This window comes from Phyllobates terribilis, unplaced genomic scaffold (assembly GCF_046119375.1).
Source record: "Phyllobates terribilis strain yellow unplaced genomic scaffold, ASM4611937v1 Scaffold_2__4_contigs__length_985480577, whole genome shotgun sequence".
NCBI lineage: Eukaryota > Metazoa > Chordata > Amphibia > Anura > Dendrobatidae > Phyllobates > Phyllobates terribilis.
Window position 1 is genome coordinate 213626277 of NW_027362762.1, and position 14035 is coordinate 213640311.

Consider the following 14035-nt stretch of genomic DNA (forward strand, 5'->3'; position numbering starts at 1 on the left):
GGGCACATAGCCTAAGATCCAAAAAAAAGCATTCCTGGCCCTTGAGACCTGGGCCTTTGTATAGAAATATCTAACAGCAGGAGAAGGCAGAACTGGAATGGGGCCTCTTGTGCTATATGCACTGCAGTCTGCTATATACACTGCCTGCCTGATATCTCTGCAAATGGATTAGTTAATCCTCAAAAGGACTGTTTGTTAAGATGGATATGTGTAATGTATGGTTTTTCTCCCTAAACTACCTAATACTCAAGCAAATCTCTCCTTGATGCAGCAGCACCTCTCCCTACTCTGCCTGATTCCAGAGTGACTGTGACGAGCACAGCAGCGCCAGGTCTGATATAGACCTGATGACGCTGTGCGACCATCCAATCACTGTAATGCCCCAATCACCATGGCTGCGGCATTACAATAAGTGAAAGGCAATCCCTGCATGTTGATTGACGCTCTAAAGAGCGCCAAACATGCAGGGAGGGGACCCGAGCTCCCGCCGGGCAACCGCGGAAATACTCGGCGAGCGCCGAGCATCTCGAGCAGTGAGATGCTCAGTTAAGCACCGAGCAGTAGCGAGCATGCTCTCTCATCACTAGTAACAAGAGAAAATGGGCCACAAAACTTGTTGTGCAATTTCTCCTGAGTACACCGATACCCCATATGTGGGGGGAAAACACTATTTGGGCGCACGGCAGGGCTTGGAAGGGAAGGAGCGCCATTTGATTTTTTGAATGTAAAATTAGCTTGAATAATTAGTGGACGCCATGTCGCATTTGGGGAGCCCCTGATGTGTCTAAACAGTGGAAATCCCCCATAAGTAACACCATTTTGGAAAGTAGACCCCTCAGGGAACTTATCTTGATGTATGGTGAGCACCTTGAACCCCCAGGTGCTTCACAAGTTTGTAACATTGAGCCGTAAAAATAAAATTTTCACATTTTCCAACAAAAATGTTTTTCAGCCCCCAATTTTGCTTTTTCATAAGGGTAACAGGAGAGATTACACCATACAATTTGTTGTGCAATTTCTCCGGAGTAAGCCGATACACCATATGTGGGAAAAAAACACTGTTTGGGCACAAGGCAGGGTTCAGAAGGGAAGGAGCACTGTGTGACTTTTTGAACGCAAAATTGGCTGGAATCAAGAGCGGACACCATGTCGCGTTTGGAGAGCCCCTGATGCGCCTAAACAGTGGAAACCCCCCACAAGTTACCCCATTTTGGAAACTAGACCCCTCAAAGATTTTATCAAGGGGCATAGTGAACATTTTGAACCCAGAGATACGACACAAAATTTGAAAACATTAGGTCATCTTATTGAATAAGTTGTCATTAGTGTTGACTGCAAGTGCTCGCTACTTGAGTTTGCATCGGGTACTCGGGTATGCAGCAAGTATCGCGAGTGACATGCTTGAGTCCCCATCCCTCATGTTTCGCGGTTGTTAGACACCCCAAAAAAACATGCGGGGATTGTTCGCGTATGGCAGGCAATCTCCGCAAGTTTTTTTTAGCTGTATAACAGCCGCAAAACATGTGGGGCAGGGACTCGAGCATGTCACTCGAGCACCCACGATACTCGGTGCATATCCGAGCACCCGATGCAAACTCAAGTAGCGAGCACTTGCGCTCAACACTAGTCGCCAAATCGTCATCATTTTTTTTCTTTACTATTGAAAAAATTTCAACCCCCAACACAACCCTAACCTCAGCCCTAACACAACCCTAACCCTAACACTACCCTAATCCTAACCCTAACCCTGACACAACTCTAACCCTAACCATAACACGACCCTAACCCTAATCCTAACCCTAACACAACCCTAATCCTAACCCTAACTCTAAATGCAAAGAATGGAATATATATATATATATATATATATATATTTTATTTTATAATTTTTATCTAACTAAGGGGGGGACAAAGGGGGTTTGATTTATTGTTTTGTTTATTTTGATCACTGTGATAGGGTTTAACACAGTGATCAAAAGGAACCAATAGGGAAAATTTCCTGTTGTTGCCGGGTACCGGCTGGCAGATCTCGGTGGGCGCACTGCGCTCTCCATTTTTTTTTCTGCAGCAAGATGCCGGAGGGGCCGGGCAACGATCTGGGGGAGATTGGGGGACGGCGGAGGTACCAGGAGAGCTCAGGGGGCTTCATTTCTCTCTCCTCTGACATGTATATCATGGCAGAGGAGAGAGAAATTATTTTAACCACGGGCACACTTTTTTTTTTCGATCGCCGTTATTCAGTGAATAATGGCAATCACGTGATAGGGGGACCGTAAAAACCGGCCCTGATCATATTTTCCAGAGTCTGAGCTACCCCTGTAGCTGAGGCCCCGGAGAATTTCCGACTCTGGTGGGCGCTGCAGCCTTATTCCTCAGCGACGCATTTTCACGGCGCTGAGGAATAAGTACCCTTAACTGCCGCTGTGAAAATGCGTTATGGCGGTCGTTAAGGGGTTAAAAAGTAGGAGAGGTCTGTCACCAATCTGAGCTGGTATAACAGGCCAAATTAACCCCTGTCCAGATTAAATCTGGGTATAGTTTGGCCCAAGCTAGAGTATACCCCGGGGAATAAACTGCCCTAGGCCAAACTATACCCGTGGGTATAAAATAGCCTATGCCAAACTATACCCCTCCAGAATATACCCCTCTATTTTATGAACCCTTGTAAACAAGATAGATTTTATATGCCATTTTTTACCCCTCCAGGCTACAATATAGCCCCGTATTTTCAATTTTATGAGCCTTTGTAAATTAGATAGATTTTAGATGTAATTTTTACCCATTCAGGCTACAATATACCCCTCTATTTTCTATTTTATGAGCCCTTGTTAATTAGATAGATTTTAGATGACGTTTTTTACCCTTTCAGGCTACAATATACCCCTCTACTTTATGAACCCTTGTAAATGAGATTGATTTTAGATGCAATTTTTTACCCCTCCAGGCTACAATATACCCCTCTATTTTATGAGCCGATGTAAGTAAGATGATAGATTTTAGATGCCATTTTTACCCATGCAGGCTACAATACACCCCTCTATTTTCTATTTTATGAGCCCTTGTAATTCAGATGATAGATTTTAGATGCTATTTTTCACCCTTCCATGCTACAATACAACCCTCTATTTTATGAGCCCTTGTAAATGAGAAAGATTTTAGATGCCATTTTTTAATAACTTATAAATGACTTACACGTAGTGGGAAGGTATTTGTGTTGTTAATCACATGATGAAGATTGATTTTACAATACAATGTGACTGGGAAGTCTAACATCTGAGATGTGCCATGTTTGTTTTATTTAAGTCCGATTTAAGTCAGTTATCTTCTTACATACAGTGAAGGAAATAATTATTTGATCTCTTGCTGTTTTTGTAAGTTTGCCCACTGAAAGACATGAACAGTCTCTAATTTTAAGGATGGGTTAATTTTAAAATTGAGAGATAGAATATCCCAAAAAAAAATCTGTAAAATCACATTGTATAAATTAGATACATTTATTTGCATTTTGAAGTGAAAAATAAGCATTTGATCCCTCTGGCAAACACTTAATACTTGGTGGCAAAACCCTTGTTGGCAAGCACAGGAGTCAGATGTTTTTTGTAGTTGATGAGGGTTGTGCACGTCAGGAGGAATTTTGGTCCACTCCTCTTTGAAGATCATCTCTAAATCATTCAGATTTTGAGGCTCTCGCTTGGCAACTCAGAGCTTCAACTCCCTCCATAAGTTTGCTATGGGATTAAGGTCTGGAGACTGGTTAGGCCACTCCATGACCTTACTGTGCTTCTTTTTGAGTCACTTCTTTGCTGCATTGGCTGTATGTTTTGGGGCATTGTCTTGCTGGAAGACCCAGCCACGACCCATTTTTAATGTCCTGGGGAGGGAAGGAGGTTATCACTCAGGATTTTACGATACATGGCTCCATCCATTCTCCAATTGATGCATGAAGTAGTCCTGTGCCTTTAGCAGAGAAACACCCCCAAAACATAATGTTTCCACCTCGATGCTTGACAGTGGGGACGACGGTGTTCTTTAGGTCATAAGCAGCATTTCTCTTACTCCAAACACGGCGAGTTGGGTTAATGCCAAAGAGCTCAATTTTTGTCTCATCTGACCACAGCACCTTCTCCCCATAACTCACAGAATCATCTAGGTGTTCATTGGCAAACTTCAGATGGGCCTGCACATGTGCCTTCTTGAGCAGGGGGACCTTGCGGGCACTGCAGGATTTTAAGCCTTTAAGGCGTAATGTGTTACCAATGGTTTTCTTGGTGACTGTGGTCCCAGCTGCCTTGAGATCATTAACAAGTTCCCCTCCGTGTAGTTTTAGGCTGATCTCTCACTTTCCTCATGATCAAGGATACCCCACAAGGTGAGATTTTGCATGGTGCCCCAGATCTATGTTGATTGACAGTCATTTTGTATTTCTTCCATTTTCTTACTATTGCACCAACAGTTGTCTCCTTCTCACCCAGCTTCTTACTTATGGTTTTGTAACCCATTTCAGCTTTGTGCAGTTCTATGATCTTGTCCCTGACATCCTTAGAAAGTTCTTTGGTCTTGCCCATGTTGTAGAGGTTAGAGTCTGATTTATTAATTGGGTCTGTGGACAGGAGTCTTGTATACAGGTGACTATGTAAAACAGTTGTCTTTAATGCAGGCAAGAAGTTGATTAGGAGCGTCTAACTGGTCTGTAGAAGCCAGAACTCATAATGGTTTGTAGGGGATCAAATACAGTGGTGGCCAAAAGTATTGGCACCCCTGCAATTCTGTTAGATAATACTCAGTTTCTTCCTGAAAATGATTGCAATCACAAATTCTTTGGTATTATTCTCTTCATTTAATTTGTCTTCAATGAAAAAACACAAAAAGAATTGTCCTAAAGCCAAATTGGATACAATTCCACACCAAACCTAAAAAAGGGGGTGGACAAAAGTATTGGCACTGTTTGAAAAATCATGTGATGCTTCTCTAATTCGTGTAATTAACAGCACCTGTAACTTACCTGTGGCACCTAACAGGTGTTGGCAATAACTAAATCACACTTGCAGCCAGTTAACATGGATTAAAGTTGACTCAACCTCTGTCCTGTGTCCTTGTGTGTACCACATTGAGCATGGAGAAAAGAAAGACCAAAGAACTGTCTGAGGACTTGAGAAACCAAATTGTGAGGAAGCATGAGCAATCTCAAGGCTACAAGTCCATCTCCAAAGACCTGAATGTTCCTGTGTCTTCGTGCGCCGTGTCATCAAGAAGTTTAAAGCCCATGGCACTGTGGCTAACCTCCCTAGATGTGGACGGAAAAGAAAAATTGACGAGAGATTTCAACGCAAGATTGTGCGGATGGTGGATAAAGAACCTCGACTAACATCCAAACAAGTTCAAGCTGCCCTGCAGTCCGAGGGTACAACAGTGTCAACCCGTACTATCCGTCGGTGTCTGAATGAAAAGGGACTGTATGGTAGGATACCCAGGAAGACCCCACTTCTTACCCCGAGACATAAAAAAGCCAGGCTGGAGTTTGCCAAAACTTACCTGAGAAAGCCTAAAACGTTTTGGAAGAATGTTCTCTGGTCAGATGAGACAAAAGTAGAGCTTTTTGGCAAAAAGCATCAACATAGAGTGTACAGGAAAAAAAAAGAGGCATTCAAAGAAAAGAACATGGTCCCTACAGTCAAACATGGCGGAGGTTCCCTGATGTTTTGGGGTTGCTTTGCTGCCTCTGGCACTGGACTGCTTGACCGTGTGTATGGCATTATGAAGTCTGAAGACTACCAACAAATTTTGCAGCATAATGTAGGGCCCAGTGTGAGAAAGCTGGGTCTCCCTCAGACGTCATGTTTCTTCCAGCAGGACAATGACCCAAAACACACTTTCAAAAGCACTATAAAATGGTTTGAGAGAAAGCACTGAAGACTTCTAAGGTGGCCAGCAATGAGTCCAGACCTGAATCCCATAGAACACCTGTGGAGAGATCTCAAAATGGCAGTTTGGAGAAGGCACCCTTCAAATATGAGGGACCTGGAGCAGTTTGCCAAAGAAGAATGGTCTACAATTCCAGCAGAGCATTGTAAGAAACTCATTGATGGTTACCGGAAGCGGTTGTTCGCAGTTATTTTGGCTAAAGGTTGTGCAACCAAGTATTAGGCTGAGGGTGCCAATACTTTTGTCTGGCCCATTTTTGGAGTTTTGTGTGAAATGATCAATGATTTGATTTTTGCTTCATTCTCTTTTGTGTTTTTTCCTTGCAAGCAAATTAAATGAAGAGAATAATACCAAAGAATTTGTGATTGCAATCATTTTCAGGAAGAAACTGAGTATTATCTGACAGAATTGCAGGGCTGCCAATACTTTTGGCCACCACTGTACTTATTTCTCATTGCAAAATGCAAATAAATTTATCTAATTTATACAATATGATTTTCTTGATTTTTTTTTTTGGATATTCTATTTCTCAATGTTAAAATGAACGTACCCTTAAAATTATAGACTGTTCATGTCTTTGTCAGTGGGTAAACTTACAAAAACAGCAAGGGATCAAATAATCATTTTCTTCACTGTAACTTGCCTGACAAACATGAACCCCCATAAAGATGTTGAAAAAGTCTTGTGTATATCACTCAACGCTGCTAATATCATGGGGGGTGTAATATGGCAGGAGGGGGTATGAAATGGCCTAGGCCATTTTATACTCCGGAGTATAAATTTGCCTAGGCCAGACCTCGGCAAACTGCGGCCCTTGGGCCACATCCGGCCCTTTGACTGTTTCTGTCTGGCCCCCTGACACAGCCAGCCAGAGGGCCGGAGATTGGAGAAAGCCTGAGCTATGATTCTGATTTTACTCAGACTCGTCGTTCTGATTGTAACTCCGCGCCCCCTCCCCAATGGTGTCGTCTTCTCATTGGTGGATGCGGGGATGCTCAGTTCCATGTTTGCAGAGCTGCTCAAACTTTTGCAGGAACGTTCAGGAAGATGGAAGCTGGGACTACTACACCCATATGCTGCACATAATGGGCAAGTAAGTGGAGCCCCATAGTATAAAATAACAGCTAGGAGCTGACATTGTGTCTGCTGTGCTGATTAGCTCCTTTCTCAGACTGTAGTTTATGTACAGTGAGTGCTGCTAATTATAAGTATCTGCATCTCCTGAGTCTTCTCCTGGCAGCTCAGGCTGATAGGGAATAACACTTGTATTCCTAGTGAATGACTCCAAAAGTGAAGTGCCCCCCTCACCTGGGATATTCTATGTGCGTCCCAAGCTGCTCTTCTGCTGCCTCCCCACCACATACTCTGCTGCCTCCCCACCACATACTCTGCTGCCTCCCCACCACATACTCTGCTGCCTCCCCACCACATACTCTGCTGCCTCCCCACCTTTGTGTGAGGGTTAACCCTTACCTCACCCTTTGCACTGAGTTTTTGAGTTATTGCGCTGTGGTGTATGTCCTGTGTAGGAGAGGTAAGGGTTAAGCCCCTCACAGTGCTCCCTGCTGTGATCTGTGACTTATCACAGCTATAGACTGCAATAAAGATTCCCCCTCCTTTCCTGCCTGTCACCTCCTGCCCCACATGTGATGTGGGACTATGCATGTGGAACAGGGGCGGGCAAGCAACTTTTTTTCCAACGCTCCCAATTTAATTTTTTGCTTGATCAATTGCTAATACTTGTTACGATAAACTTTAGTGCAGCAAGTATTATCAGGCTATGGTCACACGACTGTCTTAGTGCTTTTCGTGAAAAAAATAAACCTGACTTCACACGGACAGCACTAGCAGCAATGCCCCACTATCAGTCAGTATTCGGTCAGTATTTTTTCATAGGAGTGGGAGCCAAATATGAATCATCCGTATGGCATCTGATTTTTACAGATACATTTCCATTACAAACATAGGAAACTGTATTCATTCTTGTAAATTTTATTCACTTCTGATATATAAAAATGGATGACAATAGAGATGATAAAAATAGTCTGTTTTTCTGGATGACAATCATTTGATTTTTTTGTATGCTCGTGTAATTATAACCATATACAGTGCTGGCCAAAAGTATTGGCAGCCCTGCAATTCCGTCAGATAATATTCAGTTTCTTCCTGAAAATGATTGCAATCACAAATTCTTTGGTATTATTCTCTTCATTTAATTTGCTTGCAAGGAAAAAACACAAAAGAGAATGAAGCAAAAATCAAATCATTAATCATTTCACACAAAACTCCAAAAAAGGGCCGGACAAAAGTATTGGCACCCTCAGCCTAATACTTGGTTGCACAACCTTTAGCCAAAATAACTGCGAACAACCGCTTCCGGTAACCATCAATGAGTTTCTTACAATGCTCTGCTGGAATTGTAGACCATTCTTCTTTGGTAAACTGCTCCAGGTCCCTGATATTTGAAGGGCGTCTTCTCCAAACTGCCATTTTGAGATCACTCCACAGGTGTTCTATGGGATTCAGGTCTGGACTCATTGCTGGTCACCTTAGAAGTCTCCAGTGCTTTCTCTCAAACCATTTTATAGTGCTTTTGGAAGTGTGTTTTGGGTCATTGTCCTGCTGGAAGACCCATGACCTCTGAGGGAGACCCAGCTTTCTCACACTGGGCCCTACATTATGCTGCAAAATTTGTTGGTAGTCTTCAGACTTCATAATGCCATGCACACGGTCAAGCAGTCCAGTGCCAGAGGCAGCAAAGCAACCCCAAAACATCAGGGAACCTCCGCCATGTTTGACTGTAGGGACCGTGTTCTTTTCTTTGAATGCCTCTATTTTTTTCCTGTACACTCTATGTTGATGCTTTTTCCCAAAAAGCTCTACTTTTGTCTCATCTGACCAGAGAACATTCTTCCAAAACGTTTTAGGCTTTCTCAGGTAAGTTTTAGCAAACTACAGCCTGGCTTTTTTATGTCTCAGGGTAAGAAGTGGGGTCTTCCTAGGTATCCTACCATACAGTCCCTTTTCATTCAGACACCGACGGATAGTACGGGATGACACTGTTGTAACCTCGGACTGCAGAGCAGCTTGAACTTGTTTGGATGTTAATCGAGGTTCTTTATCCACCATCCGCACAATCTTGCGTTGAAATCTCTCATAGTTACATAGTTTATAAGGCCGAAAAAAGACAAGCGTCCATCCAGTTCAGCCTATTTCTTGTGCACTGCAGCTATTCCGCAGCGTTGATCCAGGGGAAGGCATCAAAAAACCATGCGGTATAGGCCAATTTACATCATTGAGGAAAAATTCACTTCCCGACTCCAATCTGGCAGTCAGATTAAATCCCTGGATTAATTAACTATCACTAAGCATAAGATGTAATTTTATTCTTCTCCAGAAAGGCGTCCAGGCCTCTCTTGAACTCATTAAGTGAGTTGGACATCACCACTTCCTCTCCCAGAGAGTTCTCATCAATTTTTCTTTTCCGTCCACATCTAGGGAGGTTAGCCACAGTGCCATGGGCTTTAAACTTCTTGATGACACTGCGCACGGAAGACACAGGAACATTCAGGTCTTTGGAGATGGACTTGTAGTCTTGAGATTGCTCATGCTTCCTCACAATTTGGTTTCTCAAGTCCTCAGACCGTTCTTTGGTCTTCTTTCTTTTCTCCATGCTCAATGTGGTACACACAAGGACACAGGACAGAGGTTGAGTCAACTTTAATCCATGTTAACTGGCTGCAAGTGTGATTTAGTTATTGCCAACACCTGTTAGGTTCCACAGGTAAGTTACAGGTGCTGTTAATTACACGAATTAGAGAAGCATCACATGATTTTTCAAAGGGTGCCAATACTTTTGTCCACCCCCTTTTTTTGTTTGGTGTGGAATTATATCCAGTTTGGCTTTAGGACAATTCTTTTTGTGTTTTTTTCATTGAAGACAAATTAAATGAAGGTAATAATACCAAAGAATTTGTGATTGCAATCATTTTCAGGAAGAAACTGAGTATTATCTGACAGAATTGCAGGGGTGCCAATACTTTTGGCCAGCACTGTAATCACCTGCTTTTTATAAAGAAATAAAATTAGTATTGTGCAGAATTAAAGGGGCAGTAAAAAAACGAAGGTGAATATCATACTAAATGTCTATTTAATTCAATCTAATCACTTTTCTAGTACAGTTCAATTAATAATTCCCTACTGATTCCTCTCTACTCTAACTTCCTGTCTGCTTGTTTTTTTTTACTTCCAATGATGTTTCGTTCAGAATTCCAGTGCATTTTGGGATACTCACATGGGACGTCATCAGGGGGCAGAGGCTGCGATCGCTGTCAGCAGCTTTCCGCACCTTTAAACGAAGCGTCATCAGTGACCTCTGTTTCAAAGGTTGGGTTAGTCCCTGCTTGCTGCGTTGTCTCCTTACAATTTCCACTGACCGTGCACTCTCTTGATGGCTCATCACTTGTCTTTAAAGCCGACAAAGGAACGCATTGTCATTGTGCATTCAAAGGAATATAGCGCAGGGAACTCATCAGAATTCACAACCGACGCACTACCAGCCCCTGAAACAGACGTAATTGATGCCGCTTTGTTTCAGGGAGGGGGCAGAAGCTGCGGCAGCTTCTACCACCTTATGACGTCCTGTGTGAGTATTCCAAACAAAATGCCATTAGAGGTTAAAAAAATAAGACAGGAAGTCAGACTGGAGAGGATACATTAGGGAATTTTCAATTGAAGTATATTAGAAAAGGAGATTAGAAAATTACATTAATTAGATAGACGTTTAGTATGAAATTCACCTTTGGTTTTGGACCGCCCCTTTAAGTTCAGCAGACTGGTTCGGCCCTCCACAGCAGTGCCAGTTTCTCATGTGGCCCCTTGGGAAAATTAATTGCCCACCCCTGGACTAGGCCATAATATACCCAGGGTATAATCAATCCTAGGCCGCTTTAACACCGGGTATAGTCAGAACTCAGTGTAAACTATGGCCTGTTACACCGGCAAAGATTGGCAGCGGATCGAACAGGCATGTAGTTAGCAACTACCTACATGTTAGTTCTTAGGTCCATAGTAAAAAATAAAATAGTCCTGGATAACCCCTTTAATGAGTTTTCAATAGTGATAGGGGAGGGAGTCACTCCACATACATCAGCCCTGAAAACAGAAGGATACGGTGTTTAGATTTCAACTGTCCAATCCTCTATGCTGAATGTGTGATTCATTGGATTAAAGCATCCATATATGTTTCTATATTTCCTTCATCCATTCTGTTTTTAGCGCAACACAGCTTATTGGCCTGTATTTGTTTCTTTTTTTATGTTTTTTTGGGGGTTAAGATTGCTTTCAATGAGACCAATGTTATACTCTTGTTCTATAAGCCAAAATATGTTTGAAAATAAACTTTGGCCCCCAAACAGAAGAGATAAAAAGTTTATATTATTCGTATGGAGTTATATGACAGTGACTAATGCTGGCTGCCAGCAGAGGAATTCTTCTGTTTATAAATTCTATTTTTCTCCTTCAATGTCCTTTGTGTTTATTCTTAGCATTCAACAAAATCTATATACTAAAACTTTTTACTATACTTTACTATGCAAAGAAGCAATATAACAAAATCTCTACCATTAAATGAGTGGTCCAACATACAAATTAATTTTCATCCTAAATCCCTATGTATTTAGTACTTAGTACTATCTAAACTATTTCTAAAATACTAAAATTCCCTATCCTTCCCTAACTACACAAACTGTCTTTCTGTTTTCACTACTTCCTTTTTGATAACACTTTGTTTGAGAATCCGAATGCATGCTGGGATACTCAAACTAGAGTGCACTGTAAGTCTGTGTTCTAAGACTACCCAGTATGCAGAGCGTGCAGCATGCCCACGTAAATGATGTCTCAGTTTATTTGGACACCATGTACTGACAGTGCGCTCTGTTGCCGGCTCGTTACTGCTAATCTGAGCCGGCGAGAGAGTGCACTGACCCAGCCCCTGAAACGAGCTTAAAGGGGTTTTCCCACGAACAAAAGTTCATTTTAATTAATAGATCTTGGAGTGATAATAAGTTCCACAATTGAATGTATTTTAAAAAAATGTTCCTCTGCCGAGATAATCTTATAAATGTGCCCCTGCTGTGTAGTGTGTAATGGCTGTGTCTGACCATGCAGGGACATGGTCTGATCATACCACATCTCCTGGGCAGGGGAGGAAGCAAAAGAGTATACAGACATTACAGCAGGTGATCACAGCTGATTCTTTCTTTGAAGTAAAACATTGTTCAAAAACAGGCAGTGAAATGCTTTACCTCACAAAAAGAATCAGCCGTGATTCCCTGCTGTAATGTCTGTATAATCTTTTGCTTTCTCCTCTGCCCAGGAGATGTGTTATGATCAGACCATGTTCCGTACACGGTCAGACACAGCCATTACACAGGGGAACATTTAGACGATTATCTCAGCACAGGAACATTTTATTTAAACACATCCAATTGTGGAAATTATTATTATTCCAAGATCTATTGATTAAAATGAACTTTCGTTGGTGGGAAAACCCCTTTAACTAACGATGCTTCGTTTCAGGGGGTTGCAGGGTCTGTGACAGTGACCTCAACCTCTGCCACCTGATGATACTTCATTTGAGTATGCCAGCGTTCACTGGGACTCTCAAACGAAGCGTCGTCGAAAAAGAAGTAGGGAAAAAGGAAAAACAGTTAGATACTGCAGTTAGGGAAGAAACGGGAATTTTTTATTAAAGTATATTAGAAAATAGTTTATATTATGGCATAAAATAGATAAGAATTTAGGATGAAAATTAATTTGTATGTCAGACCACCCTTTTAAGATAACAAATAATTGATAAAAATTAGGTAAAGAAGCGGTGACATTTCCCATAGCAACTACTATATGTAATATTCTTGCATTACAACATTTGTACGGTAGGTTTCTTTTCCTTTTTATGGTTTCAGCATATGTGCTCCCAATCAATCTTTGTCCACAACAGACTGAGGGGTCATGCACATGAGCGTATCTGGAATCAGCAGCCCATGTGGCATGGTGTTATATAGGGACAATATTCTCAATTAAAAGCATTGTTTCCAGGATAGACTACTATGACATAGTGATATTCTGTACATTTTATTTCCTTTGTCTCACACAAGGATCAATAATAACACAAAACAGTTTAGATTTCAAAGAACATTATCTACATCAGAAAGCTTCATACTAGCAATCAGGCAAAGAAATAAAGTGTAGCACATACTACTTAAAAAATAAAAAAAAATAACATGACTGCTATCTTAGCAATCTTCATAATACAATGGTCTGAGCTAACTCAACTGGCTACATAATATAGCTTTATTCTTATAGTAAGTCCTTTATTCTAAAATATTAAACTATTCTACCAGTAGGTCGTGCTTTTTCAAACAGTGAAACCTCCAAAAGACCCAAGAAGAAGAACAGATTTTACTATAATGAATGTTTACTTTCCCATATACTTCGTATTTTGGTCGTCTTTCAGAAGAGCACCACAACAACCAAAGTTTCACTGTATTTTGAAACAAATAAAACATTTTCTTCGCACAGCCACACTTCCATACTATTGACTGCATACGTAAGTGCAGCTGGCACCATGGACTTAAATGGGTTGGTGCTGCGATTGTTGGGTGGCAATGTGCTAAGAAAAACAGTGAAGGGGGTACAACACTACACCAGCGATACAGTCATTTCATTTCCAGGATCAGTGAGGGCCACAGAGATATCCTAGGGATATACCATCACCTTATGAAGTGGGAAACCATTTTAATCATTCCTAAATGTTGGAAATCTCAGACTTCATATCCTCTTGAGGAATGGCTGCAAGTTGTGAAAATTAAGTCAACAGAAGCAGAATTGGCATCTATCCAAGAGAACAAAAGATCTGGTTGCCAACTGTTTCTTCTGTTTATTTTCTCCTGAATTACTTATGGATTTTGGCAAGGGTGTTTGCACCTGTTTTCTAGGAATGGTTTGGCTTATCTTCACAGTCATTATGTGCTTTGGATGATGGTTGTTTAGCCAAGATTTCTCTTTGTATAGATCCAGACTTAAATATTAATATATTCACTGTTCCTTATTG

General features: G+C 41.5%; 1 protein-coding gene across 3 annotated transcripts in view; it reads left to right on the top strand.

Annotated features, from left to right (window-relative positions):
- ERICH6B (glutamate rich 6B) overlaps positions 1-14035 on the top strand; it is a 311898-nt gene that overhangs the window by 38462 nt on the left and 259401 nt on the right. Inside the window, exon 1 of one of the 3 annotated variants that reach the window (XM_073663847.1) lies at positions 6931-7015. The exons of the other annotated variants lie outside the window; for them this stretch is intronic. The gene's annotated coding sequence lies outside the window, so the exon portion shown is untranslated. Of the gene's footprint in view, positions 1-6930; positions 7016-14035 lie in introns of those variants that run through there. 3 annotated transcript variants of the gene reach the window in all.